This window comes from Vulpes lagopus, chromosome 4, assembly GCF_018345385.1.
Source record: "Vulpes lagopus strain Blue_001 chromosome 4, ASM1834538v1, whole genome shotgun sequence".
Classification (NCBI taxonomy): Eukaryota; Metazoa; Chordata; class Mammalia; order Carnivora; family Canidae; genus Vulpes; species Vulpes lagopus.
In genome coordinates, this window is record NC_054827.1 from 58108136 (window position 1) to 58122128 (window position 13993).

The 13993-nt window shown below is 48.8% G+C and overlaps 1 protein-coding gene across 5 annotated transcripts in view; it reads left to right on the top strand.

Moving 5' to 3' along the window:
- Window positions 1-2933: 2933 nt before the first annotated feature.
- Window positions 2934-13993, top strand: part of CUL1 (cullin 1) — a 99822-nt gene continuing 88762 nt past the window's right edge. The window contains exons 1-2 of one of the 5 annotated variants that reach the window (XM_041751866.1): window positions 3140-3219; window positions 4609-4672. The gene's annotated coding sequence lies outside the window, so the exon portion shown is untranslated. Of the gene's footprint in view, window positions 3220-3349; window positions 3431-3505; window positions 3674-4608; window positions 4673-13993 lie in introns of those variants that run through there. The other 4 variants (XM_041751865.1, XM_041751864.1, XM_041751868.1 and 1 more) reach the window with 4 other exon arrangements.

The window sequence follows — 13993 nt, forward strand, 5'->3', positions numbered from 1 at the left end:
TGGAAAACTGTTTGCTTGGCTATTATTTTGTCTTCCTTAAAATACAGTTTCAAAACCGATAAGACTTATTGTAATATGTCATAATGCTAATACCAGAAGTTTTAAGGTCATAATATGTGAAACTTTGGCAGAGGAAGGTTCATTATTAAATCAGTGGTTCCCAAAACTCAGGTCACTAGACTGGCTCTGGGTAATTCCTTCTTCTTCATCATCGTCATCATCATCGTCATCATTACTATCGATTATGTTCATTAGATATTTAATTCACAACCACCTCATATGAAGCACAATTATCACCCTCTTTTCCTGCATGAAGAAACTGAAGCACAGACAGGTTAAATAACTTACTTAATGCTACCCAGTAGGTAGTAAAACTAGGATATAAACTGTGACAGTTTCAAATTCCCTCCCTGTCCCTGCCCACCCAATTTTGACTCAGTAGATTTGGAATGAGCCTTGAAATCAGTATTCAAGTCCCCAGGAATTACTGCACGACCCAAGGCACAGACCATCTAGTTTAAAGGCACATGTGAGAAGTCAGCAATTAGGAAGAGATCACAAAAGCCTGGGTAGAAGGTGCAGCGTAGGCTTCCTGGAGGGAGGGGTGTGAGCTGGATCTCAAAAAGAGAGCAAGGTTTACAAATTTTAAGAAAGGAAGAGGGAACTATTTCTGGTTAAGGGAGGAAGCAAGCACTTGTAAATAGTGATTTAAGACTGGTATTTGTGAGCCAACAGTAGGCCCAACAAGATCTAGTGAAGTTGGGACTTCCTTTTGGGAGGTGGCTAGAAATAAATTAGGGAGAGTAAGCTAGGACAAGATTGTGGCCAATCTTAAATGCGAGGTCAGAGCTTGCTTGGACTGATCCCTATGAACAGTGGCGCGCGCGTGTGTGTGTGTGGGGGGCATTAAAAAGTTTGAAAGGACAAAGATATAGTGATGAAGGTATCAGCTAGGAAAGAATCCTCCGTAGTCAGTCACTGCACAGGCTGGAAGGACAGACAAGAGGTCAGAACCAGGAAAACCATTTAGAAGGTTAAAGGAACAATATAGGTGTGGGAATGTATCTTGGTGAACTAGTGGATGTGTATGGACCTGGGAATTACTGGATCAGGTTATGCTGCTGACCAAGCTGAGTGATTTGAAGCAAATTGCCTACTATCTCTCTGAGTCCTAGGATTCTTCACTGGAAGATGGGTATGATCATGATAATGTCTGACCTCACAGACTGAGCCAAAATAGAGGATTTCTCTAGGATGTGGTGACCAGCTCTGGGGTACAAGGTAAATGAGCCAGAATTTTGAGTTTTCAGGCCCCCAGGATTTAGAAAATGGAAGATACTTTATGGAAGACATGGAAAGAAAGGGAACTAATACTTAGTGTTTGGGAATTATGCTGGGATTTTGGAGGAATTACTCTTTCCAACAACCTTAAGAGGTAGGGCTTTTTACCGCCATTCTAACAGCTGACTTAACTAGAGGAAAACATAGTTTGAGTCTGGATATAAACCAGGGTCTGCCTAAATCTAAAACTTCATCATATCATAAGGCTATATTGTAAAAAGTTATATTTTATTTCATTGGTTTGGGCCTAATATTGTAGTCTGAGACTATTTTGAGTTTTGATTCTGACATCTACCCAGGTCCTTCATCCCTCCAAACTTCGCGTCATCTGAAAGGAGGACATCAATTTTGCCAAGATGGGGAAAGGATTTTTTGGAGTGAAAAGAGAGTAGATGGCCTTGATCTGTTAGGTCTAAGGCAAGGTCACCCGCCCAGAGTAGGAGGGGTGTAGGTGCAGCCTGGTCGTGAAGGGGCAATAAAAGCCAATGGAAATAAAAATAAATAAATAAATAAATAAATAAATAAATAAATAAATAAATAATAAAAATAAAAAAATAAAAGCCAACGGAATAGTCTGACTGCTAAGAATGATAGTGCAGATGGGAAGAGAGTAAAGGACAGAAGGAAGTCAACAACCTGGACCAAGGCAGGGAGAAGCGCAGAGGGTGGGATGGGTGGATGAGATACTTCTCTCCAAGAAAAGCAGAGAATGGGATGCACAGTAAAGGGAGAGGTGGCCCACTCGGCTGGTACATCAGCTGTGTGAGGTGCCAGACACCGAGGCCGAGTCGAATGAGAATACTGAAGAACACAGGTTAGGGGGGATGAGATAGGTCATCGTCTGGGGAAAGCTCAGGTTCCAGTAAAAAGGGGAAAGGGGGGAAATGAAGGCCGCAAACGGGAAGCCATGTGGGTGTGGTGGAAGGCCCCGCGCGGGGACAGGCCTTGCATCTCTCCTTGCGGTCTTGCCATGTGCCCACGGCCATGGCTCAACGGATGTGCGTGTTCTTTGGACCAGGTTATTGACAACAATAGGACATGAGGCGAGAGTTCTGAGGCCCTTGCGCAGGCCGAGGCCACACGCTCCGGGGACGGGCAGCGCTTCCAAAGGCGCCTCGTGTCCCAGGGGCCACGTCTCCACAGAAGGAGCCACGTGGCACGGGCGGGTAGTTCTTCCGAGGAGAACCCGTCACTGAGGGCGAACTGTGGGCTCTGGGGGCAGCTTCGCGCTGTGGGCCCGGGACCTGCGCCCCGAGGGGGTGGCAGCAGAGTCCCTGCTCCGTCTTAGTCAGGAGCAAAGCAGGAAGTCGCATCCGCCACATCTTCTGCCCGGACAGGGCCACGAGGGCGCCTTCCTCGCGGGTCCGCGGGCCGGGCCGGCTCCCGGGCACCTCTGTCACCTGTCACCTTCGGAGGCCCGCGGCCGGCTGTGCTGCCGGAATCAGAGTTTCGGAGTCGCCCCAAGCGCCCGGGCGCCCGTTCGGGCCTCTGGCCGCCGCTCACCGCGTCAGGGCACCCGTGAGGGCGTGTTCCCCGAGGTCGCCGCCGAGCACCCGCACCCGGCGCCTCCGCCCGTCCGATGGGGCCTCCCCGTCGCGGGCCCAAGCAGCGCGGGCCGGAGCGGCCGCCGCAGGCAGCGTCCCCGCCGGGTTTTCCTGCGGAGACGCCCCCTCGGCAGGGCACGCGGCCCGGGCCCAGGCTGCAGGTGCAGCGGGGCCCCCCGGGTGTCTCGGGGCCGCTCCGCCCGCGGCGGCCCTCCCCGCCCCCCCCCCCCCGTGACCTGACAGGGCGACCCCTCCTCGTGAGGGCCGAAGTGGCGGGAAGCGGGCGTCGGGAGGCGCCCGGAGGCGCGGAGGAGGGTCGGGCCGCGGCGTCCAGGTAGGGAGCCGGCCGGGCGCGGGGCCGGGGGCGCCCCGGGCAGGGCAGGGCAGGGCAGGGCCGCGCCGCGGGGAGGCTTCCGGGCCCCTCCCGCGCCGCGGGCTTGTGAGGAGATGGCGGCGGCGGTTTCCCGGCTCCCCCGCCCCGGACGCCGATGGCGGCGCGTTCCGGCCCTCCCCCCGCAGCCTCTCCCCCGCGGGAGCCGGAGCCGGTGAGGCCGGGAGGGCGGGGAGCGGCGGGGAAGGCGGGAGGGCGGAGGTTGCGCGGCGGCGGCGGCGGCGGCGGCGGCGGCGGGCAGGGGGAGGGGGCGGGAGCCGTGTCGCGCGCAGCTCCAGGCGGGGCGGCCCCGCGCTGAGGGACGCGGCCAGACGTCGGCGGGACGGGGAGGCGACCGGGGCCGGCCCGCGGCCAGGCGGAGGCGTCGCCGAGCCCTCTAGGCCGCAGGGCGACGCGGGTGAGTGGCGGCGGCGGGCGGCGCGGGCCGGGGCCGGGGCGGGCGGGCGGCGGCGGCGGCGGCGCAGGCCCGGGCCGGAGCCGCGGTGTCGCAGTGGCGGGGCCGCGGCGGCCGAGCCCAGGCGCCCGGCGAGGCCTGAGGCGCCGCGGGCCGGCATGGCGGCCGGGCCGGCGGACTCGTGGGCGGAGGACGCCGGGGCGCGCGGGGAGCGAGCGGGGCCCGGGCCTGAGTCACCGCGGCCGGCTGCGGCCTGCGCGGGCGCGGGCGCGGGCTCGGTGCGGCCAGGCCTGGACCACGCTCCGGGGCGCGGGGAGGGGATTTAAAAAAAAAAAAAAAAAAAAAGAAGAAGAAGAAGAAGAAGCCGGATTCACCGCGTCTGAGGCGGCGGCCTTGTGGCGCCGGCCTCTCCCCCGGCGGCGACCGGGCCCGGCCTGTCGTGCGGCGGCCCCTCGGGGCGCCCGGGCTCCCCCCCCCCCGCGCGGCGCTTCCCCCTCCGACTCGCGCTCAAGAAAGTACCGGGCTGGGGCGCCGGGGGAGCCGCGGAGCCGGGCTCTGCTCCCGGGCCCCGCATTGTTGCGACGGGGCAGGTCGCGATTATTGGGCAACAGTCGCCGCTCGGCCCGGGGAGGCGCGCGGGGTGCGGGCGCGGCGGCCGACGGGACGGAGCCCCCCGGCGACCCCCGGTGCCCCCCGGCGCCCCCCGGCGCCCGCGAGTCGGGCCGGGCCTCGGCGCGCCCCCGGCCCTGCGGCCGGCGGGAGCGCGCGCTGACCCCGCAGGTAACCCGGCGCGGGCGGGGTCGCCCCTCCCCCCCACCTGTGCAGCGCCGGGGTCGGTGGCCCACATGGCTAAGGGGAGAGGGAGGCGCTTGAGCAACGTTCCTGGAGACTTGAGCCCCAAAGTTGAGGGTTTTCTCTCTCTCTTTTGCCAAAAACAGGATTCTCTGTTCCGATTGGATCACGAGGCGGTCGCTCTTTAGTTCGTATTTGGGGTTAGCGGCGGTAAGTGTGCAAACGCGGAATCGCAGTCCGCGTCCTCAGTCCCGTATTCGCTGCTGCGGGTAATTGCCCCTTCCCTGGACTGTGGCGTTTGAGACAAAGTGAAGAGTGGAGCAAGCGGTCACGCTGTCGTGGGAAACGCTCTCGGCGGAGTGACGGAAGGGCCCCTAAATTCGCTTTACCTCGAGCCCTGAGTGTGTGGGACCTGACCCTTGTGCACAACGCCCCGCCGCAGCGTGTGCAGTTTTGCGTTTAACACCTCCTCCCCCTCGTCTACCTGATTCTCTGAAACCCTGGAGAGCTTATGGCTTTGTGTAGCGAGAGCGGAAATGTTGGAAAGCAAAAACCAGCCGTTTTGTGGGAAAAGAAATTTGGGTTTTCTTTGTTTGAAAAAGGGTGCTTGGATATTAGGGTTTTTTGTTTTTGTTTTTGTTTTTGTTTTGAGTGGAAGTGCTGTGTGTTGCTTTCCACGTTGTCAAATAGCGCCGCATTTCCAGTTCCCAAGCGCGCAAGCTTTAAACCCCACTGTGCCCATTTTTGGAGGTTTCGGGAGGCTGCGCATCCTACTCTCTGAAAATATTAGGCTTTTTTTTTCCTCGTCGGCACCGTCTTTTAAAAACGATTTTGCCAAAAAGGAAAAGGAGACACTGTAGACAGGCTTAGGCTTTTAATTTTGAATACCCTCCCTCTCTCAGCCACATGCTCAGGTCCTTGCAGCCATGTCTCCCAGTCCTAATGTCTGGGAGGCCACATCAAGAGGCCAGAGGGACACAGGAATGGCTGGACTGGTTCTGCAGTCTGCTTCCATGTCACAGCCCCTAAGACTCCTTTGCCTCTTGCTGAATATTGTCTGCTAGAGGTGATTAACTTAGTGTTGTCATTGCAGCCTTTATGCATTTCAGGCTATGAATTCCTTGAAGGTAGGGGATATGCCTTCCTTTTGCCTCCCCAAAGTAGCATGAAACTTGGTATCCCAGTTGTCTTTTGAATGAGTAAATCTGGAATGATTCTGATACCCAGTGTTTGACCACTTCTAATGTGGGCTGCAGAAAACCCTGCTTATGCTGGTAAGAATGAAAGTTTTATTATCATTGGGTCATCGTTGGATCGAATATAGTGCCCCAACAGAAAAATACTCAGGTTTTCTTCAGCAGTGGGAATCCAGGAAAGTGTTAACAAGTGATGAAACTTCAATTAGCTTTTTTCCTTGGGAACTAGTTTTAAGGTGCAGCTATTTATTTATTTATTTATCTATCTATCTATCTATCTATCTATCTATCTATCTATCTATCTAATCTATCCAGCAGAGGATTGAAGTATTTGCCCCCAGGTTAAATATTGTAGTCTTGCTTTTGAAATGAAATCCCTTGGTAGCTGAGGCTCTTCCCTGTTGTAGAGATAGGGCACGCCCAGCCCCCGGCGGTGCCGGTGCTACTGGAGTCGGATGTGACCTCTTTTGCAAGAGAGGCCGTTCTTGGGTCCTTGTGGGCCTTTGTTCAGAAATTTACCTCCAGTATACCCAGCAGGCTTAGTGTACCTTTCTTTGAACTTGGAAAATTAAAATGAAGTGCTTTATTTTTTTTTTTTTTTAAGATTTTTATTTTTTTCACCCAATGTGAGGCTCAAACCCACAACCCCAAAATCAGGAGTAGAGTGCTCTTCTGACTGAGCTAGCCAGGCACCCCAAAATGAGCACTTTAAATTGACTTGCTACTTGCCATTCAAATTAAAAATGAGGGCCCCCAAAATTTAGGAATGTGTGTGTATTTTTGTTCTTTGCTGTTTCAGCCCTACATGGCTTCCAAAGCCACAGGTCTTCTGTCCTCAGCAGTTGAGTCAGTCTGGAATATGATGTCTTTGGGGGACCATGGGCTTGTTTCGAATTGTCTTTTTTTTTTAATTTTTTATTTATGAATGAGAGCACAGCAGAGACACAGGCAGAGGGAGAAGTGGGCTCCATGCAGGGAGCCTGACGTGAGACTCGATCCTGGGTTTCCAGGATCAGGCCCTGGGCTGAAGGCGACGCTGAACCACTGAGCCACCCGGGCTGCCCTTGAATTGTCTTTTAGTAGATGTGCCTAGAAAAAAGTTTACCATTTTTAAGGGCCAGTTCTAGGCTCACCTTGCTCTTTTTTCTGTTACCTAGTATTTTCTCAGTAAAGTGTATTTGTTTGCTTTTCAAAACTGAGAAGTAAACATGAAATGAAGAATACATTATATTTGAGTAAAACCCTTAACTCCATTCTATTACTGAGGACTTTTCAGCTCCCTGTTTATAACATGTACATTTGATAATGCGTGCTGTAAACAGAATTATGATACTTAATGATGTTAAAACATTTATTCATACAGATATTTTCCAGCCATGTGTCTGTTGTTTATTCGTTCATTTATTTTTACTTAGGACATTTTGCATAGAACATTTTGCTTGGTAGAGAAGACCTGAGGTCTAATTCTAGCTTAATTTTGCTGGGCCTGTATTTCCTCATTTGTAAAAAAAAAAAAAAATAAGATGGTTTTTAATTGATACTATTTTAAGATTTCTTTAGGTCTTCTCAAAGTGTGTGGATTCTGTGGGAATGTCATCGCTTTTAACAGCATTTGGAAAACTGTCTTCTTTTTAAAGCATAATCTTACTCATGTTTGAAAAGCAGACTTGTGAAGCCTAAGTTTGAGATTCATTTAAATTTTTTCCCTTGGGAAACGTGCATCGAGTAAGCGGAATCCCCTCCAGGGCTTCCACTTCTTGTAGGGAGCGTTAAGTACCGTCCTCGGTTCCACCTTACAACGTACAGGTGGAGAAACTGAGGCCGCTGGCGGTAAAGATCATGCCTAGTGGGTGGTGAAGCCTGAAGCAGGGCAGGGGGACTTCAGAGCTCCCCCTTACAACCAGATGCTTCCTCAGTGTTTTATATGAAAGGGGAAGAGGAGAAGAGATCAGAATGAAAATGCTTTAAGGATTGATAGTCAATGACTATGACAGAGCCCACTATGCAGAACTCTGGTTGATCACCAAGTGTGAGCTTATTCTTGGTCTTTCAGTAACTGGTAGACGCTGAAGGAGAGTAATTGGACACTGATGGGATAGAAATGAAAGTTCTGGAACCTCAGACCATCATTAAATTGGCACAAATTTATAAAACCCATTTTAACACCGTTCAGATCTAATAAATAAATACAATTTATTAATTTAATTTATTTGAGGGAGAGAGCATGAGCGGGAGGGGCAGAAGGAGAGGGAGAGTCTTAAGCCGACTCCACACTGAGTGCAGAGCCCAGTGCAGGGCTCCATCTCATGACCCTGAGATCATGACCTGGGTTGAAACTAAGCGTAACCCACTGTGCCACCGAGGTGCCCCACAAGTTGCAATTTTTAAAAAGGCCTGTGTGAGAAAATATTTTGGAAAACAGGTTGTATGAAATCCATGCAACCATTTAAGATCTGTGTGCATAAGATGTGTATGCGCTGGTGAAAATATTTAAAGTGGTGCAAAATGATTGTAATCTTAGTTTGGTGAACTTGTGTGCTTTTTAATATCATTCCCCCTCAGATTTTTCTTTAAAAGATTTTATCCATTTATTCATGAGAGACACAGAGAGAGGAAGGGACACAGGCAGAGGGAGAAGCAGGCTCCCCACAGGGAGCCCGATGTGGGACTCGATCCTAGGACGCCAGGATCACACCCTGGGCCGAAGGCAGACACACAACTGCTGAGCCACCCGGGTGTCCTCCAAAAAATGTTTTAAGAAACAAAAGATAATACAGATGATTTTAGGCTGATAAAAGCCTCTCCCAGCACAACACCCAAAGTAGGAACTGTAAAGGAAAAAAGTCAGAATTATTAAGCTTCTGTATGCTAAAGTGCCATAAACAGAATAAGGGCAGGTGGCAGACTGAGAAATACTGTAACTTATAAGCAATTTAACTCTCCTTACTGTCAAAAGAGGGCTTATAAACCAAGAGGATAAAGAAGACCCGTTCCTCTGGCATGGACAAAAAGTGGGCAGACTGGCAGTTTATAAAAGAAGAAGGAAACATGAAGAGTTTCAGCTTCACCAGCAGTACTCCTTTGAGAAATGCCCATCAGTGAGATGCTGCTCTTACATACTGGGCGAAGCTTAAAAAAGAAACCACTTCTGGTGAGGGTATGGAGAAACGAGCCCACTCATACGTTGCTAGAAAGAATGTAATTTAGTGTGACTTTTCTGAGAGAAATACATGACAAGTGACGCCTGGGTGGCTCAGTGGTTGAACTTCTGCCTTCGGCTCAGGTTGTGATTCCCGGGTCCTGGGATCAAGTTCTGCATTGGCCTTCCCGCGAGGAGCCTGCTTCTCCCTCTGCCTGTGTGTCTGCCTCTCACTCTCTGTGTCTCTCATGAGTAAAAAAATAACATCTTTAAAAAAAGTACATGACAAAAGCTTACAAATATGTGTGCCCTTTGAAATAGCTAATCCACTTCTGAAATTTCGTCCAAGAAAAGAAAATGATTAGTAGATTAATACTCTGTCACTAGGACACTTATTTAACACCTTTTTTGAGCATGTGTTTTCAGTTTTTTGCTATTAAGGATGATTATTTGATCATTTTTAGATAACTTAGCATCTGTAATTCTGTATTCAATTATTATCCAATAAATATTAAATGACAGAAACATGCTATAAAACAATATATGTCACATCTAAAATTTTGGGTTGTTGGTGAGTATATACGTTAAAAAAAAATCCTAAACCAAAAGGATAAAAGTGATTATCTCTGAGCAGTGGATTTATGGATTATTTTTAGGCTACTCTTGTTTTCATTTTTTTTCCTCCAGTTTTCTGCAGTGCCCATGTATTTAGAAAACAACCAAGGAGTGTGACTCCTTGCCAGCGAGGTGTTTCTGCTTGGTGTCACGCTGGAAAGGCCTTGCAGTAGCTTTGCGAGCCATCCCTGTCTGGGCGAGCTGGCACCAAGCTAGCATGGAGGGTTCAGTGTGTGAGGGCAGGACTGCTTCCCCTCCACCTCTCCAGCCTTCAGCTACTTCGGGTCCCTGCGGATTTCGTGCTTTCCATGAAACCATCTTAATTTCACAAAATTCACTTACGTTTTGATATTTTATTAAATTATACCACCAAATTCTGTACTGACTGTTTTGAGTGTGGAAGCTTTTCTTAGTGATACTGTGAACTTCCTATTCTTTTATGATTACTTCATAACTTCTAGTAATAATAGGTGTGTTTTTAAATTGCATTTTTTGTCTTTTTTTAAAGATTTCATTTATTTATTCATGAGAGACATAGAGAGGCAGAGACAGAGGCAGAGGGAGAAGCAGGCTCCCTATGGGGAGCCTGATGTGGCACTCGATTCCAGGACTCCAGGATCACGACCTGAGAGCCAAAGGCAGACGGTCAACCACTGAGCCACCCAGATGCCCCTTAAATTGAATGTTTAAACCTATTGTCGTTATGCTTCATATAAATTTGCTAAAAATTGGAAGAAAATTTCATTGCCATACCTTGTGCTATAGCTTGGAAAATTAAAATGTTTCCATCGACTTAAGAAATGTATTCTAAATGACAAATGGGGAATGCCTTTGGAATGATGAGAAAAGAGGTACACCGAATACCAGGAATAAAATACCTTTACTATGTAGAAATTAGTTAAGTGTGCCTGAGGAACAGCCAGAAGTCAGGACGTGGGGAAAGGGACAGGTCTCAGACCTCCCTCCCTGCAGGGTGGACGGAAGGCTGGGGGCGCCTTTGGCTTGCAGGAACATAGAGAAGAGAAAGTCCAAGCGTGGTTTCTTCGGACTTCCACCATGTTGAAGATTTAAAATCTGAGAGATTTCCTTGCAGGTCCATCTTACAGGAAATAATAACCCCTGTTTACTCGGCACCTAGTATGTATGTGCCAGGGGTGGGGCCGAAGCCACGCTGGTGACTTTGGAACTGCTCCCCCTTGGCTCTCTGCTGCTTGCACAAGTCCCACTTTGGTCCGAAGCCTTTTCTCTGTGTCCCTGGTTGATGGTAGCCGTGGACACGGTCCCGGAACGTCTTTCTGGTGTTCAGAGACTCCCCCAGTCTGGGTCTGCTATTTGATATGCTGAAGAAACACTACCAACAGGAGGACCGGAAAAACACAAAGCTGGGCAAAGCCTAGTGATGCTGAAGATGCTCAGCCTTTTGGGCAGTCTGCCCAGAGTTCTCCCTTGGGTGGCACCTTCGGAAATGTTGTGTAGGGGGACTCTGCATGAATGGGTGGTTTTTAATGTCTGCAGTTTAGCTGCGGCCTTTCTCTGGTGAGCCTGTCATGCATATAATCACTCTTATATTGTGAAGCTTCATTTGCTTTTGTTGGTTTATTTTTTGGTCACTATTTTTAGAATGACAGTGCTCAACTTTACTACATGTTTCCTCCACATGTGACTGCATTTTCAGTATTTTTATTTATTTGTTTAGAGCAATAGTTGCCCGTCTATGATCTGTGAGACTCATAAGGTAGGAGGTTGGGTGGGAAGATCCGTGAATAAATAAATTTAGGAAATGCTGGGTTGCATATTGAGTATGACCTTACATAGGTTAATATACATTGCCTTCACAGGGAGATGTATATCTTACAGGAGATTGGTTCTTGCAGGGTATGTCTGTACCCTGAGTATAGCCTTTGAGGGAAGAAACCCCACCACCATAGTAAAGAACGCATTTTGTTTTGTGGAACACATCCTGATGTTAGAATCTAGAATGTGAAAAATAAGTGTCTTGCAGTAGCAAGTAGTAGTAGTAAATCGACACGTTCATTTTTGACCTGACTTGAAGCACTGATCAAGTCTGGAAATGCTTGTGTTCTTTGGAGCAGTGTGGCAAGTGACGGGATCCCCATGAATACAGTAATATGTGTAGTTGTCCAGAAACAACTTCTGCTTCACTTTATTCCACGTTTGAATCCTACATGCTATTATAGGAAGTATCTAAAAAAATTTTAGGTGCGTGGGTTGCATTAATCTATAATCACTGCTGAGGAACAACAATAAAACCAAAGTGTGCATAACTCACGTTTCGTTGGTGCTGTTGTATTAAAAGTACTTTTAAAACCTGGAAAAGACTGGTTTATGACATTAACTACAAAGATATTTCAAAAAAATTTTTTTTTCCTTTAAAACTCTATACTGCCTCTACCGAAAAAGCATTTCAGTCCACCAGAAATCAGACTTCATGTCTCTTTATTCTCCTAGATTCATCCCTGGTGCGTGACTCTGGTTCTCCTGCATTTCTAGCTCAATGGTTTCCAGTGTGAACTGTGTTCACAGGAGACATTAGATCAGGTTGGTTTGAGAAGGTCTGTGTTCTGGAGCGTTTCAGCCTCTTTGAAGGAGAGGGACGCAACATGCAGCGATGCCCAAAGTTCTCCGCTGAGTCTCGGCTGAGCCTTTTTCTTCTAGAAAGACCTCTCGACATTCGCTTCCGCAGAGAATACTGTGCTCCTCTGTGTTATATCTTTTCTTCTCCTGAGGGACGTCCATTCAGGAGAACCCTCTTTGACTTGATTCTCTGTTCTAGTTTTTTTTGCTGTGAGGCTTTCCAGTTGTTGGGGCCAAAGCAGATGTGATAGTTCCAGCTGTTGGCTCACCGGCCTCCTGCTGAGCTTCACTCCTGTCCTGCTCTCTGTCCAGCCCGGCCACCCTGCCTTCTGGCTCCACTTGTCCCAGGCTCCCCTCTCTTGCTTCCCTCTTGCGAGCATCTTGAGACCAGTGTGTTCCCCTCCTGTCCATGTCCAGTGAGCTACCCAATCTTACCAGTCCTTTGTTCACGGTGCTCTGTACTCGCACCTTCTCTTGGGGTTCTAGCACCAGCTTTGTGTCACATGTACCTCGTCATACTACTTCACCCATATTCAAGATTTGGTGTGGGTCTGGAGACGAGAGCCCTTGGAGTTGCCGTGATTTGGTAGCATGGGCTTTGCTTTTGTTTCTTTTTTTTCAAGATTTTTTTTTAAGAGTTTATTCATGAGAGACACAGAGAGCGAGCGAGAGAGAACGAGAGAGGCAGAGACACAGGCAGAGGGAGAAGCAGGCTCCATGCATGGAGCGCGACACGGGACTCGATCCTAGGACTCCAGGATCATGCCCTGGGCCGAAGGCAGGCGCTAAAGCACTGAGCCACCCGGGGATCCCCTCTACTTTTGGTTCTTGACCATCCTTTACCTCACGACCCCACCCTGTCCCCAGAAGCTCCAAAAAGTATTGCCAGTCCAACTCTGGGCACAAGGCTAGCATGCTGCCCGGCCCACTTGACAGCAGGCCGCTGGGTATGTTTCTGGCTGTTTGTCCTGTCTTGATTCTTCAAACTGGGAATACGATCTCTATGATAAAATGTAATGGAATTTCAGTAAATCAAACCAATTTGGGGGAGTTCTGTTAACTTTGAGATTTTATCCGCAGTGTAGAAATTTTCCTTTGATAAGGCTAGTTTTTGGAAAATGTCTATGGTTAAAGAATTCACAGACTAACCAACAAGCCATATTACACTAAAATTTCCTTTTGCCCATTTAGCTGTGGTATAAGGTAAACATCCATGTTGTCTTTTTGGTAGATCTATTAGGTGAGTGTGTGTGTGTGTGTGTAACTAGGACAGTAGATTCCCTTAATGGCTGTAGTGAAAAGTAATTTTAAAACACAATCGGGGGATCCCTGGGTGGCGCAGCAGTTTGGCGCCTGCCTTTGGCCCAGGGCGCGATCCTGGAGACCCGGGATCGAATCCCACGTCAGGCTCCCGGTGCATGGAGCCTGCTTCTCCCTCTGCCTGTGTCTCTGCCTCTCTCTCTATCTCTCTGTGACTATCATAAATAAATAAAAATTAAAAAAAAAAAAAAAAAAAAACACACAATCGGATGACTCCCTTGGCAGCAGTGAATGGAATTACAGTTTCACATTAAAAAGAGGATTTTTTTTTTTTTCCCAAATGCGGGGGAGAAGGTTTTGTTTTATTGAAGGTGTTAGTATAGACTTAAGTAAACAAATACATACTCTGTGGTCTGAAAAAAAGATTAATCCTAAAATGTGCTTCTTTCTAGATAGTTCATTGCACTTATACCTTGCATAAGTTGGTTTCTTTGCAGTGTTGATGTGTAAGTTTTATTTTAGAAGATTGAGCTGTTTCTGAAACCCAAGCCCTCTGGAGTATCCTTTTTTTTTTTTTTTTAAGATTTATTTATCTGAGAGAGCGGGAGAGCACATGGTGTGTGTGTGTGTGGGGGGGGGATCTTAAGTGGGCTCTGCTCTCAGCTCAGAGCCTAAGATCCCATCTCACCTAGGATCATGATCTGAGCCAAAACCAAGAGTCAGATA